This window comes from Lissotriton vulgaris, chromosome 6 (genome assembly GCF_964263255.1).
Source record: "Lissotriton vulgaris chromosome 6, aLisVul1.2, whole genome shotgun sequence".
Lineage (NCBI taxonomy): Eukaryota > Metazoa > Chordata > Amphibia > Caudata > Salamandridae > Lissotriton > Lissotriton vulgaris.
This window is the reverse complement of record NC_141694.1, coordinates 836,558,900-836,583,871: the sequence shown is the minus strand read 5'-3', so window position 1 is coordinate 836,583,871 and position 24,972 is coordinate 836,558,900. Positions and strand designations below refer to the sequence as shown.

General features: G+C 46.0%; 1 protein-coding gene and 1 pseudogene across 1 annotated transcript in view; one reads left to right on the top strand and one right to left on the bottom strand.

Annotated features, from left to right (window-relative positions):
- Window positions 1-24,972, bottom strand: part of LOC147708073 (potassium/sodium hyperpolarization-activated cyclic nucleotide-gated channel 1-like) — a 2,256,393-nt gene that overhangs the window by 699,169 nt on the left and 1,532,252 nt on the right. The gene's annotated exons all lie outside the window — the stretch shown is intronic.
- Window positions 23,389-24,438, top strand: LOC147708075 (uncharacterized; annotated as a pseudogene).

Here is a 24,972-nt window from a genome sequence, read left to right as displayed (position 1 = left end):
ACCTACAACTGTGCAGTGGATGGAGAGGTTTATTGTACTTGTATGACTGTCAGCGCCGCCATGGAGGGGCATGAGTCTGATGATCTGATCATCAGCTGAAAAATTAATTTTACACACAAAAGTATCTTCAGTAGGCAGGGCTGCTCTGTCTCATCATCCTTCCTGAGGGAGCCTGGTTTATCTCCAGTCTGACCATCTGATTTAATTCACAGTAAATCTGCAGGCCGCAGAGCTGCTCTGTCTGAGTCTCCTTATCATTGGGCACCAATAGTAAAGTTTATCTTCACAGTCACTACGGGTCAGTGCGTGACAGTTTTAGAGGGCTCTCTCTGCTCCTCAGAGGCCCCCTGTCCCCTCTTATGATCAGAGTTGTTCTCACTTCAGCCACAGCGCGGAGCGCGGATCGCACCACGCATTGCATATGAGATCTGATAATTGAGACACAGTAAATTCGGCAGGCGCAGTGCGCTCTGTCTCGTCATCCTTGAGGTTTACAACTAGATCTGAGATTTCATTTCAAATTCAGTCACAGATTAATAATCTCAGCACTGGCCGCAGGGCTGCTGTGTCTTGTCATCGTTCTTGGGTACCAGGAGGGAGTACTAGGGTTAGTGTCCTTTCATTTCTCGTGCTCTGCAGCAGTTTCAAGAAGTTTTTGGAGTTTCTTGTTGCTCAAATGGTTGTAATTTCAGATATTTAGAAGTTTCCCTCGTCTTCATTGCATGGTTTTTGCTCACGATAAAGTGTCACTCATAGTCGTTGAAATGTCACTCATAATTTCACTGAAATTATAAAAATGTCACACATGGCAATCTGAAACCTTGGCAGCTATGTACTTCAACACAAGAAGGTGACGTTGATGAGATCATTCACTTCAGGATCTTGAGCACGCAGAAATCAATAATGCAGGTCAAATGGACGGAAATCATCAAATGATGAATCACCAGAATCAAGAAGCGACGAACGACGAGGTATCAGTCACTCTACCGCGGTCTCTCTCACTCTGTGGTGTGTCGACTCGGACGACTCCTCATGGCACTGGCGCGGAGACGGAGTCTCCGAGATCATGTCACGAATCACGATGGATGGCCAAATCCAATCACAGTGCGGCACAGCGGCAGGGCCACCCCACCAACGCGCGGCACCCAATGCAGCAAATGCCTGCCCTCAGGCTCAGCCTGTGCAGTGACTCTGCCAATCCAGACGCTGCATTAGCAGCGCCAGGATTGGCTAGAGCACGGTGACGGCTCGCCCATTAGGAGACCAGGGGCTGCCGCATGAGAAGCAAACCTCGGCCTCTCGGGTCCCGACTCCACCCTCGCTCTCCTGGCTAAGTGAGTGGCTATATGTAGTAGGGTGGCTGTAGTGCGCATGTTCGGGCTGGTTGCATCCCAAAATTGAACATGCGCACTATTGCAGCAGTGCTTACTAAACGCAGCTGCCTGTCACTCAGCCCTGCCCCCACCTGACCCACCCCCTTCAGCGGCTGACTGCCAGTGCCAACTGCTGCTGCCTGCCAGCTTGCGGAGCGGCGAGTGAACTTATTGTTATTGTTTGAATGATGACCTACAGATGTCAGTTGTGATTTGAATGGGCCATGTGGCCAGTGGGGCAACACCCCACCGCCCCAATGGACGCACTGCCCCTGCATTTGAAAGAAAGTAATTAACAGAGTTCACTGATGAACATGACAAATCCACATTCTTCGAGCATCTTGATAAACACTGTAAATCGTATTTTGTCTCCGAAGAGTTCATCTTGGAAGAAAACGTTTATAAGCTTTTGAAACTGAAAGCAGATCATAGCATACACTACCAAATAAGCTGAATGCACTTTTCTCGAGGTTCTTGATAACAATGTGAGCCATATAACTTGGAAGATTTAAATGTTTATGCAAACGCTTGTAACTTTTGAAATTTAAATGCAGCTAAACAGCATTCATTGCCCAGAGAGACAAATGCATTCCTACAATATTTAAACGGAAAACTGAAACAAACATTTCTAACAAGACACTTTGATTTTCCAAAAACAAATGCGCTTCCCAAATTCACTCCCAGATTTACGAGCGACAAGGCTTCACAGGGATTCTGAATGATTGAGAGCTAATAAACTCTCCTTCCATGGTCCCATAACTTTTACAATTGAAACTCATAGAGATACTCCTCCTCTCTGTCCATCGAACCATTTTTCAAATAGTAAGTGTTGGCCACTGTTTGTGGCTCCCTTATATTCAGGAGCCACCCAGCCAGGTTAGGGCATAGGATCATGGGACTCATAGTCCTGTAAAATCAAGGTTTGTTTTTTCCTTGTTTAGTAGCCTTGTCCACGAGGATACATATGAAATGATAATCTCAGTTCCAGATAATGACTTAGGGCCAGATGTAGGTAACTTCAATTTACCGATTCTTAAATACCAATTTTTACTGAATCGGTATTCCAGAATCTGTAAATGAGATGTAGGGGAAAAATCGGTATTATTTACTGAATCGGTAAAATTCGGTATCGGACATTCGGAATTTACCGAATCGGTATTTACCGAATCGGTATTTTTCGAATCGGTATTTTCCATTCATTGCTATGGGCCAAAGGCCCATAGCAATGAATGGGAAATACCGATTCGGAAAATACCGATTCGGTAAATACCGAATCGGTAAATACCGAATCGGAAAGCAAGCAAAAGTGAAACTTAATAAAACAGCCAATCAGGTGCTACCACCCTCCCCCTCCCTACCAGGAAGTGGCTACCCAGGCAGCTGCAACTAATTAGAAGGTTCTGGAGAGGCAGTCAGAGCAGAGCAGAGACACAGAGCAGCAGGGAGAGTTTTGTTGAAACTACATCTAAATCAAAATGGCAAGCAGCAGTGAAAGTCAGAAGGCGGAAAGAAAGAGAAAAATAAAGTTCAGCAGCATGGAGCTGCAGGTACTGGTGGAGGAGTTTGTGAGAGTGCACAACAAACTTTTTGGCAGGCACTCCCTCACTGTTCCTGAGTCTGCCAAACGAAAATTCCGGCTGGCAATTTCAGAAAAAGTCAATGCAGTGGGAATCACACCCAGGAATATTGAGGATCTAAAAAAAAGATTTTATGGCATAAGGAGCCTCACCAAGAAGAAGATGTCTGAAATACACAAGCAGGCTGGTGTCACCGGTGGAGGCAGGAACCCAGCGCCCCCCCTGACTGACCTGGAGGAGTTGGTGGCTTCAACCATTGAGGCAGAGAGCGTCTCGGGACTTGGAGATGTTGACAGCTCAGCCAGAGCAACAAAAAAAGGTAAGCCGCATGCGCAGCATGACACCCCATACCAACCAGCTTCCCTTTACCCTTTGTGGACAAGCCAACCCCAGTCCAGTACTGCTAGCACTATACAGTAGCAATGCATTATGGGAAATGTAGTCAGCTAATGTAAGACCGTGTGTAACTGCGCAGACATCAGCTAGTCACTGAAAGTAAAAAGTAATGCAGATAAATGAAAGTGAAATGTGTAAAGCATTTATTGTAGTGACTGTGACATAGTAGCATACAGTTGATATACGCTTATTTATACCTAGGTGCAAAATCAGCCAGTCGACCCACATAAACAGAATGGACTGCACCAGCGAGGGAGGAGAGTGATGAAGCAGGGCCAAGCCAAGTACAAGCCTCGCAGGAGGAAGGTGACACGACTGGCATCTCCCAAGAAGATGAGACAGTACAGACCCCAGAGTTGCTGCACTCCCCACAGCTGTCACAATCCCCTCCCCTGGTTTTCTCACCAAAAACCTCCCCATCACTGTTCCTGTCCACTCCTGTAACCCCACCAGGCAGGAGGCGTGTTGTGGCCCCACTACCAGTAATGGAGGCAGCAGAGGGTGAGGGTGAGGCTCAAATCAATGTACATGTGAGTTCTGCAGCACTGCAGTCCACTAATGAGCCAGTCACAGCGCGCAGAATACAACGCACTCCCAGCCGTGCAGGTGGACGTGGAGATGGCACTGTGTTCCGTGGGCTGGAGGGGAGCATGGTGCGCATACAACGGATGCAGGGCAGATCCATCCAAGCCTGCCATCGCCAATTCCGAGTCCTGAATGAGAAAATAGGAGACATGGGGAAGGGCATGAGTGACATTGTTGAGTCAAATAGGGAGGTTGCAAAAACAAATGCGGATATTGTAGCTGTGATGCAGCAGATGAGCAACTCGATTACACAGCTCTGCTCCAAACTAGACAGTCTGTCCCACACAAGGCGCAGGGACGCCCATGTCCACAAGTTGGCCATCAATCGTCTGGCCACTGCCACATCCCTGCTTTGCAGTAGGGGCATAAATATGCAGGAGGACTTGACCCAGAACACAGCTGAGGTCACCAGGGGCATGGCCAGAATCACAAGTGCACTAGAGGCTATGCTCATTTCACACACTGCACAGAATCCAGCCCTGGATGTGGCAGAGGCTGAAGACAGTAGCAGCTGGAGCAGCATGGCAAGCGCTGTTCGGGAGCCACGGAGGAGTAGCAGGCGCCCAGCTGAGGCTGCAGGGCATGCCGAACAGAGCGAGAAACATCCTAGTGGCTCAGGGAAACGCGGGCGCAAGTGACTTTACGGGGCATGGGTGAAGTAACCCGGGACATACAGTCCCCACTTTAATAATGTTTGTTTTGTTGCACTTCCGTGCTTGTACGTTGTGGCAACATTAAATTACATTGTTCCCATACACAACCTGTCTGTGTCTCATTACTTACTCAGAAATAGTTGCGTGTAATCTCATCTCGTCTGTATCTGCCATCACTTGGTGTTGCCAATCCAGCAGGTTGTGTTTCAGGCACAGCAATGTCGTCGTCATGATCCTCATAGTCTGACAACTCCACCTCAGTACCCTTCTTCACAGCAAGGTTGTGCAACATAGCACAGGCAGCAATGATCTTACAGCAGGTGATGGGGGTATACTGCCTTGCACCTCCACTCTTGTGCAAGCACCTGAACCTGCTTTTCCAGATACCAAACGTACGCTCCACTACATTTCTTGTGCTCTTGTGGGCCGGGTTATATCTCCTTTGGCTGGGTGTTGAGGGGTTGAGGTAGGGGGTGAGTATGAAGGAGCCGAGGGCATATGCACTGTCTCCTAAAAGGAAATGGGAATACATTACTTGCATGCATACATTTACTTCTAAATGCAATAGGCGTTATGGGGGTTGCACACTGTGTCTTACCTAGGAGGTATCCTTCACCAAATTCCCCTGCAGTCAGCCGTGCATAGATGCCGCTGTTTTGAAATATATAGGAGTCGTGGGTACTCCCAGGGAATTTTGCCACAAGGTCAGTGATGGCGCACTTAGCATTGCAAATCACCTGCACATTGATGGTGTGCGTTGACTACCTATTCCTGTATATATATTCGGTGGCAGCAGGGGGACAAATGGGAATGTGCGTGCCATCAATGCAGCCAATGATATTGGGGAATCGTGCCATCTGGTAAAATTCTGATTTTGTTTGGACCAGTTCAGCATGGGTTGCAGGAAAAGATATGTAATGGTCCATCCTCTGTAACATGGCGTCAAGGAATTTGTGGAAAAACCTTGACAGGCTGCTCTGGGTCACCCCACCTACCGCAGCAACCACACTCTGGTAGCTACCAGATGCAAGCAGGTGTAGGCTGCACAGCACCTGCACGTGTGGTGGGATAGCATGTGCCCTTGGGGTAGTGTGCTCCAACAGTGGTTAGAGGTCCCTGATGAGGTCCAAGATGGTGTCTGAGTCCAACCTGCACCTCTGGAGAATCTCTACCTCTGTGAGCATGAACAGGGTGATCCTCTCTCTGTAGACCTGCTCCTCCCTCTGCCATTCCCTCTCTCCTTCCTCCTGTAGCCGTAGCCGTCTTGCAATGACATAAAATGCCGCCATTGTGCAAGAAGAATTGCATTTTGGGTCCATTTTTATGGGTTGCACCTGGTTACCACCTGATTCCAATCCATGGTAAATACCGACTCTTAAATACCGAATTTGAAGCAAATTCGGTATTTCAGTGCTTACCTACATCTCATTATTCAATTTTACCGCTTCTTAATTACCGATTCGGAATTTTACCGAATTGGTAACTTTTCCGAATCGGTAAATATACCGATTCGGTATATTTTCCGATTCGGTATTTTACCGATTCAGTAACTTTACAGATTTGGTAAATTTACCGAATCGGACGATTTTCGGACTCCTACATCCCAAATGCTCAATACTGGTCGGTAACGGCCGAAAATACCGATTTTCGGCCGTTACCGACCGGTATTGGGCTACCTACATCTGGCCCTTAATCAGACATTTCTAAACTTATGTCAGGAATTCCAATTTCTGATAAGATTTAGTATAGAAGGACGTCACTTGACCACTTGTCAGGGAAGGTCCTTTGCCTAGATTATCTCTCGAGTCTCTGCCGCAGATGGTCACTTCACACTTAGCATACGCCACATCTCGTATGAAGACTGAAGCTGATAAAAGCCACGTCCCGGAGGATGATCCAACCAACTGCCACTGCAGTGTGTGTTTGCCCTTCGCTGGGCATACCCGCTTCACTGATAAAGACAGTTTTTGGTGTCACCAAGGTAGGCGGTGTGTCTCTTCTCCCTAAGATACTTTAGATTGCAAGTTGCTCTACTTTATTTATTTATTTATTTATATATGCAGTTTTATATAGCGCGGACTTTACCCGAAGGCGTCAGAGCGCTTTACAATAGGAACAGAAATGATACAAACTGAGAACATTACACGAACAGCAGATTGCAAAAGCATATGTTACGTTACATACGGTAAAGTGATCATTGTGAGCAAACAAAAATACATGAGGTAGTAAAAATTGTGAGCAACCAAAAATACATGAGGTAGACAAGGTAATAGTGACACTTCTGAGCAAACAAAATACATGAGGTAGTAAAAATGTGAGCTACCAAAAATACATGAGGTAGTAAAAAGTGCACAGGAGGAAAAAGTGACAAGTGTGCAGGCTACAAGAGAAAATAGTGTATAATTTGAGGTATAATACTGCAATATATGCTAAACACTCAAGCACAAGAACAAACGTTACGTAGGTGAAGGTGGCACTTGTGCAAGTATCAAAGGTAAAAAACATGTGAGAGGAAGCAAACCGTGTGTTACAGGGGCAAAGTGGTGAGTGCAAGTTGCAAGAGGGTACCAAACACGAGTACATGGATAATACTGCAATAAAAGGCAAACACTCTAACCACAAGAACACACTGGGAAGGCACTTCCATGGACATGAAAAGTAGAAATTTTCAGTAGTGGGAGGTCTTCCTTCATATAAAAGAGAGGACGTGAATTACTTTTAGAGGTGTGTCTGGAGGAGGAGAACTTTGAGGTCCCTTTTAAAGGCCTGGGAGGAGGCGGTGGTCCGGAGCTGAGGCGGGAATGAGTTCCAGATTCTCACTGCGTTGCCTGAAAAGGATTGGGCCATCGTTCTTTCCTTCTTGAAAGTGGGAGGTTGAAGCAGTAGATTCTCCGCATTGCGTGAAGGTCTAGAGCCTCCAGAGAGTTTCAGTTTATTCGCTAGGTAGCGAGGAGAAGAGGAGTGCAGGGCTTTGTGGGTGATACAAGCGGTCTTGTAGATAGCTCTAGCCTCAAAGGGAAGCCAGAGGAGGGTGGATAACATCGGTGTGATGTGATCGCTTCTTTTGGCCCCATAAATGAAACGAGCTGCTGAGTGGAAAACAGACTTAAGTGGGGACAAGTGGGATTTGGGGAGGCCAGTAAGAAGAGAATTGCAGTAGTCGAGTCTAGAGAGGACCAGTGATTGCACCAGGGTTATAAGGTCCCGCTCCGGGAAGAAGCGACGGATGCCCCAAAGAAGGCGCAGTTGGTATCGAGCAGATTTTGCAATAGAATTGATGTGGGGAATTAGATTGAGTTTTTTGTCTAGTATGACACCAAGGGATTTGGCGCTGTCGACAATGATGGGTTTATTGTTTAGTAGATTCATCTGATCCATCCATGATTGAACCGGGGGAGGAGAGAGTGAGGAGGAGAAGAGGAGGAATTCAGTTTTGGAGGGATTCAGAATCAGTTGATGAGTTGACACCCAGTTTTGAATGGAGTCGAGAGTGGAGCTTAGGATGGAGAGATCGTGAGTAGAGGCAATCTTGAGGTAGAGTTGAGTGTTGTCAGCATAGAGATGATAGTGAATCCCGGATTTACTTAGGAGATTTCCCAGTGGTTTTAGATAGAGATTGAACAGTGTGGGAGCAAGTATCGAGCCTTGGGGAACACCTTGACCTACCGCCACAGGAGGTGAAAGACTGTTCGCTATTTTGATCATTTGGGATCTGCCAGAAAGGAAGGATGCAAACCATTTAAGCACAGTGCCCTCCATGCCCATTCTCTGTTGAAGAATATTGAGGAGGGTGTTGTGGTCGACAGTGTCAAAGGCTGCGGAGAGATCAAGGAGAATTAGAAGACAGGACCCCCCTGAATCGAGTATCCTCAACGCGTCATCAACCACTTGCAGTAGAGCTGTTTCAGTGCTGGAGTTTTGGATGAAGCCGGACTGACAGTTGTCTAGAAGATCATTGTCCTTGATATGACGGGAGAGTTGTTTTGCTACACATCTTTCAGTGATCCTCGCCAGAAAGGGAAGGTTAGTGATGGGGCAGAAGTTGTTGAGGTAATTTGCATCAGCCGTGGGTTTTTTAAGAAGAGGGGTGACCTGCCCAGTTTTGAAGGAGGCAGAAAGGGAGCCTTGCCAGAGGGAGAGGTTGATCAGAGTGGTCCAATAGGAGAGGGAGTGGGTATAGAAGTCAATGGCAATGGCACTGGGGATAGGGTCAAGAGAATGGTTGGATGGCTTTGTTTCTCGTATGCACTTGAGAAGGGCATCTTCAGAAATGGGGTCAAAGCTCTGCCAAATGGCTAAGGATTTGCGCTCCTCTGGAGGGGTAGGATGAGCGACCTGATCCACAAGTGATTTCACTTTTTCATCGAAGAAAATAGCAAAGTCCGCTGCTCTCTTTGTAGAATCATCCACCTTGGAGGTTGGGGGAGAGCAGTTAGGCATTTTGATGAGATTGAATAGTTTTTTGGGTCTATTTTTGGCGGAGTCAAGGAGGGTTTTGAAGTGTGTCGCTTTCCCAAGGAAGATGTGCTTGTGGTACTTGGATCTTGCTGAGCGAAGCATGGCCAAATTGTCGGAGGAGGGCACTTGCCTCCAATGTTTCTCCAGGCATCTTAGCTGCTTCCTTTCCTCATAAAGGGATTTGTTGAACCAAGGTGCTGAGGGAGTGGGCCTTAACCTTTTGCTTTTGAGTGGAGCGACGTTATTAATTTCAGCTGCAAGAACTATGAGGCATTGGGAGGTGAGATCGTCAACATCTAGGTTCGGGTCGAGCCTTGGAAGTGATAACAAAGCTGATTCACAGAGGGGACCGACATCAATATTTTTGGCATCCCGGAACCATGAGATGGCCCTCTTGGGTTGGCCAAGTGTTATAGAGTGTGAAAGTTGAAGAGAGAATGGGGTGAGGAGGTGGTCAGACCAATCTACATGAATTGGGGTAGTGGTAGAAAGCATGCCTGCTTTAGAAATAACAAGGTCTAGGATTGCGCACTTAGAATGTGTTGATTCAGTGCAGTGTTGGATAAGATCGTTTGCAGAGAGGAAAGTGGCCAGTGAGTTAGCAGAGGAGTCTTGCGGTACTCCCCAGTGGAGATTGAAGTCACCCACGAAGGTCTGATTGTCACTTCACGAGTATTGGTCGCTGATGAAGTCGGTGAGTTCATCCATAAACGAAGGGCCACTACGAGGCGGGCGGTAAATGACATGGAATCTGAGGGGTGAACGGTGTTGCAATTGAAGCTCAAGAGAAAGGCATTCAAAGGTTTTGGAGGAGCTGTTAGGAGAGGCCTTAAGTTGGAGGGTGTTTCTAAAGATGACTGCAACACCTCCCCCCGTGTTGTCAGTTCTGTCATTCCTAAATAAAGAGTAGCCTGTGGGTAATAGGAGATCAAATATAGAGTGAGACGTATCTTTGAACCAGGTCTCTGTGAGGAAGAGCATGTCAATATTATGAAGGGTGATGGTATCGGAGATTTCAAGTTTGTGTTTTACTGCAGATCTGCAGTTGTGAAGCATGCAGCGCAGCTCTGTCAAAACTGTTTTGGTGACGGGGGCACTAGGGCTCTGAAGGGTGATCGGGATATTGTACTTATAAGGGGGTGCTCGGGAGGGTTTAGGTGGATGCTTTGTTCTGATAGAGGTGATGATCGGAATGGTGTAGATAGTGGGGTTGCTAGGGTATGCCGGTTGAGGAAGGGTGGCGTTCGGGGGCTTGAGTGAGTTAACAGAGTTTTCCGACGATAGGTTAATCTTGGCTGTACTGGGGTGAGGGGGCGACGTGCATCTCGTGGGAAGTTGGGAAGGAGTAGAGGTGCAAGAAGGGGTGACAATCTTAGAGCATAAAAGTGAGATGGCAGCTGTAAGCTGGGAGATGGAAGTGATAAGAGAGCCTAGCGTGTTTTCCAGTGAGAATGAGGCAGAGCACGGAAGGTTGGGTTGGGGAAGGTTGGGTGGCTCGATTGAAACAAGGGGGGGTGGAGTAGGTGGCGGCAGGCAGGGAGAGGTGGCAGGATAGGAGGTAATTTGGGGTATGGGGTTCACAAGTGGGGAAGGGTGGTGGGTGAGAGCGGGAGTTAGTGAAACGGAGGTTAAGGGAGAGTTGTCTTTGTTGGTGTTGCAAGAGGGAGAGGAATTAAGGACAAATTTAGGGGGAGCGGGGTGTGGAACACGGCGGTAGGGTAGAAGGAGAGGGGAGGCCTGTGTGGAGCCATGAGAATATAGGAGGTTTGGGAGGAAAAGAGGTGCCTTGGATGTGGAGGACCTGTCAGCTAGGAGAGGTGGCTGTGAGGGAACGGGCATCTGGCAGAGTGAGGGGGGTTGGGAGAAAGGGAAGTTGAGGAAAGGAAATGGCTCTGCTAGGCCCGAGAAAGGGAAGTGGAGGGGGTTACTGGGCAGGGAAGGGGGTGGTGCAGCATTACTGGAGGAGTAGGAGGGAGGAGAGAGATGCAGTGGGATTCAGGAGAAGACGGGGTGAATAACGAGGGGAGGAGGGGGTGGGGAGGAGGGATGGAAGGGATGAGGGGAGCATAGGTAAAGTACACTGGGGGAGAGGGACAGAGGAGAGGTGGACTAAAAAGGGGGGTGCTGGGAAGGAATATGGGGGAGGAGAAGAGATTGGAGAATCGGGATGGTGCAGATGGGATGAGGAGCGTATTGGCTTGTGGTAAGGCTGAAGTGATGTGTGAAGGGACATACTGTGAGGGGGGAGGAATAGGAGGGGAGGTCACAAGGGAGGGGGAAGGAAGGGGGCGACCTGTGCTTCTCGAGGGAGCAGCCAATTGGAGTGAGGTGGGGTCTGCGGAGGGGAAAGGGAGTAATGGGTGGAGCTGGAAGGAGAGTCATGGGGAAATCCGGTTGCAGAGGAGGGGAGTAAGGAGGGGAAGAGGCAGTCAAAGAGCGAGAGGCAGTTGTCTTTGCCTTGGATCAAGACTGTACCATTGTTATAGAGTGAGATAGTGAGGTTACCTTTGAAGCAAGCAGAGGGGGAAATTTGTAGTTTTTTCCCATGGGGGATAGAGGAGGAGGAGGTGACGTTAAGGGAATAGTAAAAACTGTTGGACCAGGAGGGGATGTCGTGAGTGAAGAAAATGAAATAATTTTTAAGCCTCCCAAAACGACTATTGTAAAATTGATCAATGAAAAGGGAATCTGGGAAACGTTCAATAGTGTTATGTTTCCAACGTTTAGTTGCAGCTTTAGACAGGCTGGGAGGATAAATGATTTTGTAGCAATTAGTTCCAGCCTTAACTCTAGGGGTGGCCATGATGGTAAAATGTGGCGAAGGAGTGTGGGGGGGATAAGACGAAGGTGTTACTGGGAAAGCGGTGGAAAAGAGAAATAGAAGGGCATAAAGGGGGAACATAGTCCGGACGTTAAGGTGAGGATATCAGAGCTAATGTGCCGTTTGGGACTAGCAAAGCCTAGGTGTGCACACCAGCCTCAACATCTTAAGACTATCAGTAGAGGTGCTCAGAGCAGGGTGCGGAGAACATACTACATGAAAAGCAATTTCTAACACCAACATATATCAACTGGCCTGGCGCCCTACAAGTCTTGCAGACTCCTTGTCCAACTGGCCATCTCGGATGGGGCCAGCACCGATGTCCTGAATGCATAGTCCATAATGTCCAGGCTGCTGGCGACGCAGCGTGAGTCATAACGCAATCAAACAAAACTGTCTACATTGAAAAAATTGTCTTAAGAGAAGCAGCTGGCACTACTTGCTGCACAGCAGATAAAGGCTTAAATGGAGCAGCTGGCACTTACTTGCTGCGCAGCTGTAAAAAGGCCTAAACGGAGCAGCTGGCACTACTTGCTACGCAGCTGAAAAGGCCTAAACTGTGCAACTGGCACTAATTGCTGCTCAGTTGTAAAAGGCCTAAACGGTGCAGCTGGCACTACTTGTTGCACAGCTGAAGAAGAGGCACCAGCATCCTCCTGATGGTCATGCGGCTTCCTTCACGGCCCTCCTGACTGTTAGCGCAGTGCGACAAGGTTGGGGAGATGAAACCAGTTGTAAAGGTTAAAGGGCCCAAAGGTTCCAGCCTCGGGTTCCCATGTGGTCCGCTCTTCTGTGTGTCACCGATCGCCGTAGATCACCTTCCTCCGACCACAGGACCCTATAGCCGAGCTCCTGCTCTGCTCAGCTCTTCCAGTGTGTTTCATTAACAGGAGATGTCATAAGTGTCGGCCATTTTGAGGTCAGGCAGGCTGAATAACAAACAGCCTGCCAGCTCTGTAGACTCTGCACCCAGCCTTAAGCGCTTTTTACTGCACCACAACACTGTTGCTCAGTTGTTGTGTACCAATAGGAGCAGACCCTTAAAGAGCTTCGAATCCATATGTGTGAATAATTTAAAACCTCCTCCCTGTGTTCCAGCCACTTGATCAGGCAGGGGGAAGGTGGGCCGTTAGGTGGTGGCGTATAGGTGCCGCTTGCAGCAGGGTGGAGAAAGCCTGGCGCCACCAGCAGCTGTACGGAGGTCCCCGGCGGTAGGCCCAAAGCCGGGGACTCGCGTAGGCGTGGACGCCGGGCGGCAGGGGGGGGGCATTGTTTGTTATACCGCACAATCCCTGAGTGGGCCAGCAAGGCGTGGATAGGCGGTAATGAAGCGGAATCGCTCCTGCAAGACTCGACAGGGCAGTTCCCTGGGATTCAAGGTCCCCTGGCGTCTGGAGCGGCCCCGGTAGTTAGAGCAACGCGTCGGGCGGCTGTAGCCGCCATCTTGGGCCGAGAACTGTTAATGCCAGATTCTGTGTGCTGGAGAAAGGCTCGGAAATCCCAGGGCTGGACGGAAAAACAGTTCACAGACCATCCTCTTTTGTCAATGTCTGTTCCCGCTGTTCCACACTCCTTTCAAACTGGTACTTCACTTCTTTGCCCGCACAATCTCTTTCACAGACCAGGCTACCACCGTCCGTCACCCTTTCCTTGGCAGAGCTCTCTTCAGCCTATTGACATGGAGGTTACCATCCATGCTCTCTTGGTAAAGCGCATAGAAGTAGATGTTAGAGATGTTAGGTTTTAGATGACATTTTAACAATTCTAAACATTTTCATTTTATTCTTGTTAATAATAATGTCATCATCTTCATTATGAACTTTATTTTGATCACCAGGATCATAAAAATACATCACCAATAGATATTTCAAATAAAAATACGTAACATCTTATAGAAATGGGTTGCAAGAACATATGTGCAACACATATAGGGATATAGGGAGCTCGCAGGCAACCCCACATGAGTTCAAAATTAAATTTCATTAGCAACAAAAGAAAATTTGATGAAAATGCTCCATCCTAGGCCGATTCCATAAGTTAATCCAGCACCTTAGTACAACAGAACACACACCTTTCAATCAAAATATGTATACATGGATTAAAAACAAAATGTATATAAGATCCCTGCCTGAGAGACCACAGCAGCATTAAGTGGCCTGTGCACTTACAATTTGTTTCAATCAATGAGCTGGGGAGGAAACCAAAAGGTTTTGCAATCCCCAAGTCATTCTTCCATTATGTTTCAGACACTAAAAGCAATAAAAACATACATTAAAATTATCTCAGTATAAAGTGCCTGTGCAATTGTATCATAAATATGTCATAGACCACAGGAAGAGATATAATAAAATAGATCAGGCCCAGAGTGAATTGTTACCTCTCTCCAACATGTTTGTTACGATGACACTTGCTTTGCAAACAGATTTTATAAAATCCAAGGGGAACAGTAGCAGCATACATTAAATTGTCTGTTTGTGAGGTAGCCCAGGTAATTACAACATAGATCAATTAATGACCTGGGGAGGAAAACTGAAGATTTCTCAATCCCCAGTCTAATATCCCACTTCATTTTGCCCACTAACGCACATGTACTACAGGGACATAGTAATTAACTTTGAACATCAATCAATCACTTTCTTTGGGTACACTTAGATTGCCTAATCCAAAAGCCATCTAGAATTTGGCCACAGAAAAGACCACTACTCTACTTGTATCAGTGCTAAGTATTCTAAAGGCTTCTTAGTGCCGCCTAGTGCCCATGTTTCTGCAAAAGGGAGCTAAGCACTTTGCCTGTAGATTTTATAACCTAGACAAAAACATATAATATGGATCATTGTTTATGCCACCCTTAGGCAAAAAGGGCAGAGGTCATCAGCTGCTTCATTCACTTGCCAATTGCTACTAAACATTTTAGTGGGAAGTGTTCTATATTTGAATTGGAGATACCGTTTTTGTGCAAGAAGAGGAATAATTTTGTCAATTATTAGATCATACCATGGGCAAGGTTTAATGTCTATAAATTCTAGTGAAAGCATTCCTCTTGGCCTAGTCACAGTTCCACAGCTATGAACCCCCAATACATTTCTCTTAGCCTTGCTTTAGAGGTCAAAAGTATCTCCTCTGGAGTTGCCCAGCAGTTCTCCAACCCCAATATTCACTAAGAGACTTACTGAATCTTATTCTTATAGAAAGCTTTATTCGAGTTGCATACTCATAAAAGCACAACATACATTTTAAAACGTCACAATTAATAATTAAATTACATTCGGTCAAATACATATGTATAAGACAGTTGTGCAAGCTTAATCAGAATACAAATTAACACACATTTAAAACAGTAATCAAATCGCATTTGTGGAAAGGGCTCTCCGCCTAATGGACCAAGCCCACCCCAATTACTTAGCTATACCCATAACAATAGGCTCCTCAGTGGTGGTACAGATAATTCTCTGTGCCTCAACAGCACTAGATGTCCCGAGGTTCTTGCAAACTGGAGCTAACCATACCCTTCTTGGGGTGACCTAGGCGTTACAAGCAAATAGGAAGTGACCCACACTTTCATTGGCTGCACCGCATGCAGGGCAACACAGGGTATTCAAACTCTTCCACCTGCCTGTTAAATATCTCAGGGGAAGGGAGCCAGATCTTAACTGGAAAAACAACTTCCTGTCAGTAGGGACAGTTATACTGTCCCAATACTGTTCTAGCACGGGACACATTTGATTTCCAGAAAACGACCACCCATCGAGTCAGATTTTGCCCCCCTCCAAAGCCTACCATCTATCCACTCCCAATATAAAGTTTTAAGGGTATTTTTGCTTGGGAAAGCTTCCCCCGCAGGATCATCCCAAAGGTTGGAAAGACACAGTTCTTCCTTACTGAATCTCAGCCAGGAGATTCTAGCAACACAGGGAGATGCCAGAAGATTCACTTAAGCCCACCCAAAAAGGTTCAAGAGCTAGTGAAGACCACAATTGGTCCCACAAAGTTATGAGTCTACAATCAATTTCGTGGGATGTCCTCCTTTGAGCCAGAACAACAGGGATCAACGAAGTACTCACAGGAAGGTTCAAAAGGGATATAATAAACCTGTGTTTGATTGTTGACAGACTATTAGTGTTCGCATATCCCCACAGTTCAGCCCCATGCAATACTGCCCCTAGGGTCCTGATGTTATAGATCTGTAAGGCTGGGGCCACCCTTCTGGATGTTATTCTTCTGAAGATTTTAGCTACACTTGAAGTCTACTAGACTAGGGATGTATGAGACTTTTCAAGTTGTGGTGCTCAGTTCAGGTTAGAGGACAGACTTACACCTACATATTCATAGTTTGGCACCAAATCTGTGGGATTTTTACCCACTACCATGATTTCATACAATACTTTGGTACCCGAAGGGCAAAAATCATAATTTTATTCTTGGAGCTGTTAAGCTCCATTTACCGCTCATCACAGAAGGAGTTGAAGTTATCTAACAACACGCCGCTGGGGTGTATTTGAAATCAGAAGGGTGTCATCCACAAAGATTAGTGCCAGCACCCTTGTCTCCCAACTTTAGGCGCATCACACTAATTTCTATTAAGGTAGTCCACCACCCCGTTAATCTATAATGAGAACATGGTGGCAGTGACAACACACTACTGCCTTACTCCACGGTTAACCCTAAAGGGGTCGGTTAGTTGCCCAGGACCCCCGTCTTACTTGGGCATGGTTATCCGCATGTAATCGGATCAAGATGTCCAATACATTTGCGGGAATGCCCATTACTTCCAATACTTTCTAAAGTTTATCCCTTAGGACCAAGTCAAAAGTGGTGCAGAGATCAACCAAGGCAACAAAGAGTTTGTCCTTGTTGATTACTACTGCCTTTCAAAATATACAGATAAACCGAAAGACCTGGTTGATGGTACTGATATTATTTTTAAAGCCTGCCTACAGATCAGACAGAGAATCATTTTCTATGATCCACTCCTGGAGATGAAGAAGAACCTGTTTGAAAAAACCTATTACAGGGAGTCGATCAGGCTGATGGGCCTATAGTTTCCAGGGATACTCTGATCCCTTTCCTGAAGATTGAGATGATCTCAACTAGTTTCAATGATACAAGGATATCCATACCAGAAAGTATTGCATTTGATAACAGAATAATGAATGAGGCCCACACCTCTGGATTCACCTTATATAAATTATTAGAAATCCTGTCTGGTCGCGAAGCTTTGGCGGCAAGACAAGAGTTAATAGTAGGTAAGGTTTCATTTATGTCAAATTCAATGGCAGTTTGGTTACCTGCTTCACGCTCAGATTTCAAGACTACATCATTTTGCCCCAACTTGCTTTTACATGAATAAAGACAACTAATATGGGCTACCCACTCTTGAGGTTGTACCCAGCATTGCAGGTCTATTTTTGGGCCATTAGCCCATACAATGGCTACTCTTCAAAAAGACTTGTTGTCTTTGGCTGTCAATGCTTCTTTATAAAGCGAGGCCTATAAGGAGCTCTCCCAATCCTATTTTGCTTGGACCAGTTCCTTCCTACATCGAATCCTACATCTCACCAATTCTGGCCTAGAGCTGGATTTCGCTACATCTAAGAGCTGCATTTTGACTATCGTACAAGTGTTATTGTACCAATCCACAGCACTAATATTTTTCTTGTCAGATCATTTCTTTTGACCTAAAAGATCCTTGATCTGGGGGTACAACATTTCATGAGTGTCTTTCAATGCTGCATTCCTATACTCCTTTGGAACAGCATGTTAAAATGTATCCTCCTTCTTTACCTTCATCACAATAGTTTCCAAAGCTAGAGGGTTCCTAATAACTAATTATGTTCCTGTTTGCTGTTTTTACAATATTCAGAGTAGTTGTTTTAGATATACTGAGAGAACCAGATTATGCCTGTAGTCATAAATGCTTTTTACGTAAGTGTTCCTTCTTGTTAGTACAGTGTCTGTGTAATACTGTGAATAACAAAATAAGGTTTCTGACTGTCATCACAATGCCCCTGATCCCTTTATGGGATTGTTAGGAACCCAAAAGCAATTCTTTTATGTCAATTACACATTCAATAGGATAATGTGGGCTAGATTAGCCTGCCTTTCACATTAAATCATGGTTCTATGAACCAAGTTCACCAAGTCACCTGTGGGTTGAAAATTCCTCCTTGTAGAGTTATGCCAAAGTCGTAACTTACACAACACCCCCTTGCTTTTTCAGATAGTTCATCATTTTTTCTGTTGTCTGAACAAGAAAGGATTTAATCTTGAAGGATGGACAGAAAGACTTCAAAGCCAAATGAACAGTTCATAGTTCTAGGAGGTTGATATGATAGTCATTTCCTTCATGAGCCATTTTCCCTCAATTTGAATGGGATCTATGCGCACTCCCCAACCTAACAGAGAGACATTGGTCACTATTGTCCGAGATGGAACATTGTTATGGAAAAGCATCCCTACCATTTGAGGGATTGCCTGACTTTGAGGGAAAGTGTGACCTTGTCTTCCCAATTACTTGAGTGTTGACTCCATTGGTCCTCCGGGCACTCTTGTTTGTGGAGACAGGCATTTGGTGTCAGAAATATGCAAGGGTGGCACCGATATAGGCACCGTCATAACTGATGCTACCGATGATGTCACGGAGAGCCGAATGGAGCCACTCACTCAATGGAGCGCGCAAGGGGTATTGCTCAGCAAAAGTTTCCAGATCCAGACTGATGCCTGGGAAATTCAAAGGTAAGGAATCTGCAGCTAGACGTCTCTATCAGATATTATTATACCTATCCTGTAGTCCAGTAGAAAGTCCTGAGGTACCTGCTCCAAGTCAATCAATCAATCAATCAGACTATTTGTAAAGTGCGCTACTTACCCTTGATGGTCTCAAGGCGCTGAGGTGAGGGCGAGGAGCTGCTACTGCTCGAAGAGCCAGGTCTTGAGGAGACTTCTGAAGGCGAGTAGGTCTTGGGTCTGCCGTATGTGGGTAGGGAGGGTGTTCCAGGTCTTGGCGGCGAGGTAGGAGAAGGATCTGCCACCGGAAGTCATTCGTTGGTCCTGAATCGGCATTCCCTCCTGTTGATCTATCACAGTATCCTCCTAGGGCCTCCGTCCATCATAGTTTGTGGTAAGTTCCTGTTTATTCGAAAATATGTTGGGCTCTTCAGACACGATTGCCACTATTAGCTCAGAGGTGACTGTCACGCTTGCCGCATCTGCACTGGGCCGGGTGCTAGCACCGGGGGTTTGCCGTTCCACCTTTTTCTATTCCTCCTTATCACTTGCGCCTGTGATCAGACAGTGCTTGCTTATCCTATCCTTGATGGTATACTGGATACCCCCTACCCTTTGATCCACTGCAGTGCGAAGGCAGTACCCCCAGCCACCAGCCCTAAGAGTGGAACAGCCTCCAATCTCTTCAGTCGCTTGGAGCAACTAGCTAAATCTTTGCACTCACTGGTGTTTTGGTCAGTATCCAATACCAACTGAGGACCATGATTTCTAATAGCCCGCCGCATTCCCGGTCTTCCTACCTCTTGCTGTACCTTACGTGAGTCCTGTTGCTTTGCCTGCAGCTTTACTCATAGCTGTACCATATCCCTTACTGCCTCTGTTTTCTCTTCACCTCTAATCTTAAAGGCTCCAGCTCTGCATTGATTGGCTGTCTTCAGTGCCATCTTCCCATTAGCTTTTTGCAGTTCTCAGACTGACTTTACTGGCATCCCAGCACCTGTGATACCTTACATCATTCTCAGCAGCAGAGGCAAGCATCTATCATCACCACCACAAATATTGAGGAATATAACCTCAACACACAGCAGCTGCCTTAGCCAACTCAGGAGGGGGAGTCCACATCATAATCCAGGGTCTGATTCCCTTTCTGTTGTGTCTCCTTACGCTATGTCAGAGGGAGCTGTGCACGTCCAAATCACACAACCGCCATCTTGCTTCTCCTACTCCCTTACACAGGTTGTCATATTGTGGAAGCCATGTTCTTTTGATACTTTTCTCTGACACTTTATAAGGTCAGCTTGCAAAATGTCCATAGTTGACCTGTTGTGCTGTACTTGTGAGGCTCAAGAAATAACAGAAATCATGAGTTATATGCCTACATGTCATTCTGCTTCTTTTTCTACAGTTGCACGCATTGCAATATCATGTTCAAATACAGCTTTGTGTTTGTGGCTTATCTTGATTGAACAAATGTTCTGAAACTACCAACTCCTTATGCCGGGGATATGTACCATTTGGCTGTGCTAATATGGGAGGAATAATTGGGCGGGTTAACCTGTGTGTTTCTGGCTTCAAGCTGCAGTGTTTTGATAAAAATATTACTGAATCATTATTCTGATTTTGGTTTTAATAAATAGGCTTCTACAGTATCACAGAGAAGGGTATGGATTTTTTAAAGACTCATGTGCAGCCCTCCTACCAAAGCTCACAATATGCCTGTCCTTTCAAACTGATGCTATAGAAATCTAAAGTATGGTAGTCACTACACTGGCCAATAGCTGCGTCTTTTTAAACAAGGTGGGGTTTTCTGTTGGGTGTCAAACCTCAATGATGACCAAAGATTCAGTCTTGTCAATCTGTGAAAGATCTCAACAATAGAGAACTTTAGTTGCAGGTAAATAAAATTTCTGAACATCAAGGATTGTGCTAAGCACTTTTTGTAGACTTCAACCTGACAATCAGGTGTTTTGATCTTGGGTCTTTTGGCTCTTTGAGATACCTAATATGAAGAAAACAGGTGTTCACAAATCTTTGAAGCATTAGGTCTGGCTGCTAGAGTGACATTTTGAGGAAGATAGCATCTCTACCTGTCCACCATTGTCCGGTCAACCTAAGTTAAATGTGTTCATTATTGTTGCAGGCATTACCCCCTGAACTACTTCCCAAGTACACTGTGGAAACTGCTTTGGGGGAAATGATTTGTGAAAGAGGTTTTACCATGCCATGCTGGTACGATGGACTTGTCTTCACTTCTGTGATTCCTTAAGGATGAACATGAAAATGGACATGTTTCAAGACTTTTCTAGTTTCAACAGTCATTCTGAAGATAGTACTACTGAATATCGAGGCTGAGAATGCAAGATACAAGAGTATCATTTTCTGTTCCTAACTCCGTATCTACATACCTTGTATGGTTGTGCATAGACTCAAAGGTTCATAAGAATGGCAGTTGTCCCTCAGGGCGTCCCAATATTTTGGCGAATGGCAGTATGATGGAGAGCACATCTAAATGTATAGATTTTTTTCTGTAACAATATGTAAAAGATTTACCTTCATATGTAAGAGACAGTGGAGACTTTTTAAAAATGATTTATGACATACATATATTATGTATTTGATTACTATGGATATATCAGCATTATATACAAGCATTGCCCATGAGGATAGCTTGAGAGCTATGCAACACTTCCTCAAGAGTAGACCTGTATAATCACACTCAGATGTTGATGACGATGGTGAGGAGATGTCTGAAAACAGATTTTTTCCTGGTTAGGGAGGAGTTATATCAACAACTGCGTGGGACTGCGATTGGCAACTGTTACGCCCCCAGTTATGCATGCTTACATGTTGGCTGGTAGGAGGAACAGGTGCTCCGCAGGGAACATGCAGAAATATGGGTAGAACACATAGTAATTTTGGCCAGGTTTATTGATGATCTTTTTGTGATATGGAGGGGCATGGTAAACTCAGCAGAACGATTTGTGAAGCTCTTAAATAATAAATAATAATGAGTTAAATCTGAAAATTCATGTATGACATAAGTAACATTTCTCAATATCGAAATTTATGTACATGAAGGCAAGTTAGAAACTAGACTCCACAGAAAAGATAAAGCAGGAAATACAACCCTTCAACCCTCAAGCTTTCACCTTAACCATACAAAAATAAGTATTCCCTATGGCAAAATGCTGCTTGCAAAGAGGGACTATAGTACTGAGAAAGAGTGTTGCAGGGATTCTGCTCATACACAGAACTGTGCACAGAGACCCAGGACCTCAGTGAATTGTAGTGTACCAAAAAACTTAACTCAGTACCTAGAACCCCCTAACCGACTAGCATCAGTGTCTCATTAGCTCTCCATCCTGTAGCAACATGCGACTTCGGGAACTCTCAGGAATGGTGGGAATCAAGAACACTCTTTCATTTTATTCTCATACCAGTCAACAACATGAGTAAGTAGAGACACGGAAAAGTTTAATATGTTTATTTTAACAACGTGCTCTAAGATGCAGTATTTTTGCTAACATAAGCAGGTATATGAATAAAAATAATATGAGCAGCATTGTTACAATTCCATAAAACAAAAAGGGAGAAATCATAATATAATGATAGTGGAAACAGGTCCTATAGCGCCTTGTGAACCACCCTCCCCTGCTAGGAACTAGGGGCTAGATGTAGGTAAATGGAATTTACCGACTCTAAAATACCGAATTTTACTGATTCGGTATTTTAGAATTGTTAAATGGAATGTAGGTAAAAAAAATCAGTATTTTTTACCGATTCAGTAAAAATCGGAATCTGCCATTCGGTAATTACCGAATCAGTATTTATTGAATCAGTCTTTACCGAATCGGTATTTCCCATTCATTCCTATGGGCCTTTTAGCCAATAGGAATTAATGGGATATACCAATTCGGTAAATACCGAATCGGAAAGCAAATAAAAGTGAAACTGAATCAGGCAGCCAATTAGGTGCTACCACCCTCCCCCTCCCTACCAGGAAGTGGCTACACAGGCAGCTGCAAGTAATTAGACGCTTCTGGAGAGGCAGTTGGAGCTGAGCTGAATCCCTGAGCCACAGAAAAAGTTTTGCCCTTTTAAACTGTGAAAATGGCAAGCAGCAGTGAAAAGGAACAGCCAGAGAGGAAGAGGAAAATAAAATTTAGCAACATGGAGCTGCAGGTCCTTGTGGAGGAGGTGGTGAAGGAACACCAGAAATTGTTTGGCAAGCTGTCCCTGACTGTCGCTGAATCAGCCAAAAGGAAGATTTGGCTGGACATTCAAGCAAAGTTGAATGCTTTAGGAGTGACTCCAAGGGACATAGACAACCTGAAAAAGAGGTGGTATGACCTCAGGAGCCTGACAAAGAAAAAAATTGCTGAGATCCACAAACAGGCAAACAAAACTGGAGGAGGGAAGAACCGTGCACCCCCCTGACTGACCTGGAGGAGCACCATTGAACCAGAGAGCGTCTGTAGACTGGGAGATGCAGACAGCTCAGCCAGAGCTGCCACCAGAAAAGGTAAGACGCATGCACAGCAATCACCCCACCCCATCAGCCTTCCCTTTACCCTATGTGGCAAAGTTAAGCACTGTCCAGTAGAGGTAGCACTATACAGGAGCAATGCATTATGGGACATGTAGTCAGTAAATGAAGGACCATGTCATACAGCACAGCAAGCAACAAGTTAGGCAAATCATTTCAGACATAGTGAAGCGCAGGCAACATGTACATTGTACAAGTGAAAATTATTTAATTGTTGTGGCTGTGAGGCAGTTGCACCAAGCTAATGTACGCTTATATGTCCACAGGGGAGACATCTCACAGGCATACCAGGGAGACGGAAGGCACGGCACCAGAGAGGGATGACAGCCAGGAGCCAGGGCCAAGTGCAGAGAATGTCACAGAGGACATAGGTGCACCAACTACACAGCCACCATCCCAAGACACAGAAATGTCTCCACATCTGCATGCGTCCCCAGAACGTTCAGGTTCCCCTCTGCTACTGTCCTAACCTGAACTGCCTGCATCACTGCCTCTGACAACTCTTGCATCACAAAAGAGCTGGAGGCATGTAGTTTCCCCACTTGTCCAAATGGAGTCATCAGCGGGTGACATGGAGGGGGATGCCACACCAACCTTGCCTGGGGAAGGTAGCCCTGGCACACAGCAGTCCAGTGCAGAGGTTGTCCGTACAGGTAGTAGACGACGCAGGCACAGAGAAAGCATTGTAGCAGCTCATGTGGAGGGTCCTAGTGTCTTCCGTGGGCTTGAGGGTAGCATGGTGAAAATCCAAAGGATGCAGGGGGAGGCCATCCTGTCAGTGCAACGCCAGATGAGGAACCTGAACACAAATGTGGAAGATATAGGGAAGGGCGTTAGAGAATTGGTCGATGTTAACAAGGAGATGGCTGCAGGAATGCGGGACATGACACAATCATTGCAGCTCCTGTGCAGCAAACTGGACCAGGACATGTTAGCAAGTCGCAAGGAGAGGCAGCGTGCCCAGCACCAAAGAAAAGCAATAAAACGCCTGGCCTCAGCCACTTCCCTGCTATGTAGACGATGCATTAACATGCAAAAGGGACTCACCCACAACAGCAATGAGGTGTCTAGGGGCATTGCTAGTTTGACCAGTGCTGTAGAGCTGATGATGAATGCACAGACAGCACAAACTGCTGCCCTGGACATCCCAGAAAGTGAGGAAAGCACCAGTCGGAGCAGCATGACAAGCCCCCTTGTTGTGGAGACACGGAGGAGCAGCAGGCGCCATGGTGAGCCAACAGCCCAAACGCACAGTGAAGAAAGCCAGCCACTTACATCTGGCACTGGTAGGCGTGGGTGGAAATGACTTTTTCAGTTAATGGGAAAGTGACCCAGGACTACCATTATTACATGGATGACATTTGTGTTGCACATTTGTGCTTTTGAATACCTGCCTAGTGCCAAATATTAAACTATGTTGGGTGCATACGCCACCTGTCTGTGTCTCTCTACTTACTTAAAAGTAGTTGTGTGTGATCTCTGCCCGTCTGTGTCTGCCATCTGTTGGTGTAGCAACTCCTGCTGTGTTAGGTTCAGGCAGTGCATGTTCATCATCATGGTCCTCATAGTCGCTCAATTCCACCTCGGTACCCTTCTTAGTCGCACGGTTGTGCAACAATGCACAAGTTGCAATCATCTTACAGCAGGTTATTGGTGTATACTGGCATACCCCTCCACTTTCGTGGAGGCAGCGGAACCTGCTTTTCAACAGCCCAAAGGTGCGCTCCACAGTGTTCCAGGTTGATTTGTGTGCCCTGTTGTATCGCCTCTGGCTGCGGGTTAAAGGGTTGAGGTAGGGTGTCAGGATGAAGGAGCGGATGGCATATGCACTATCCCCTAT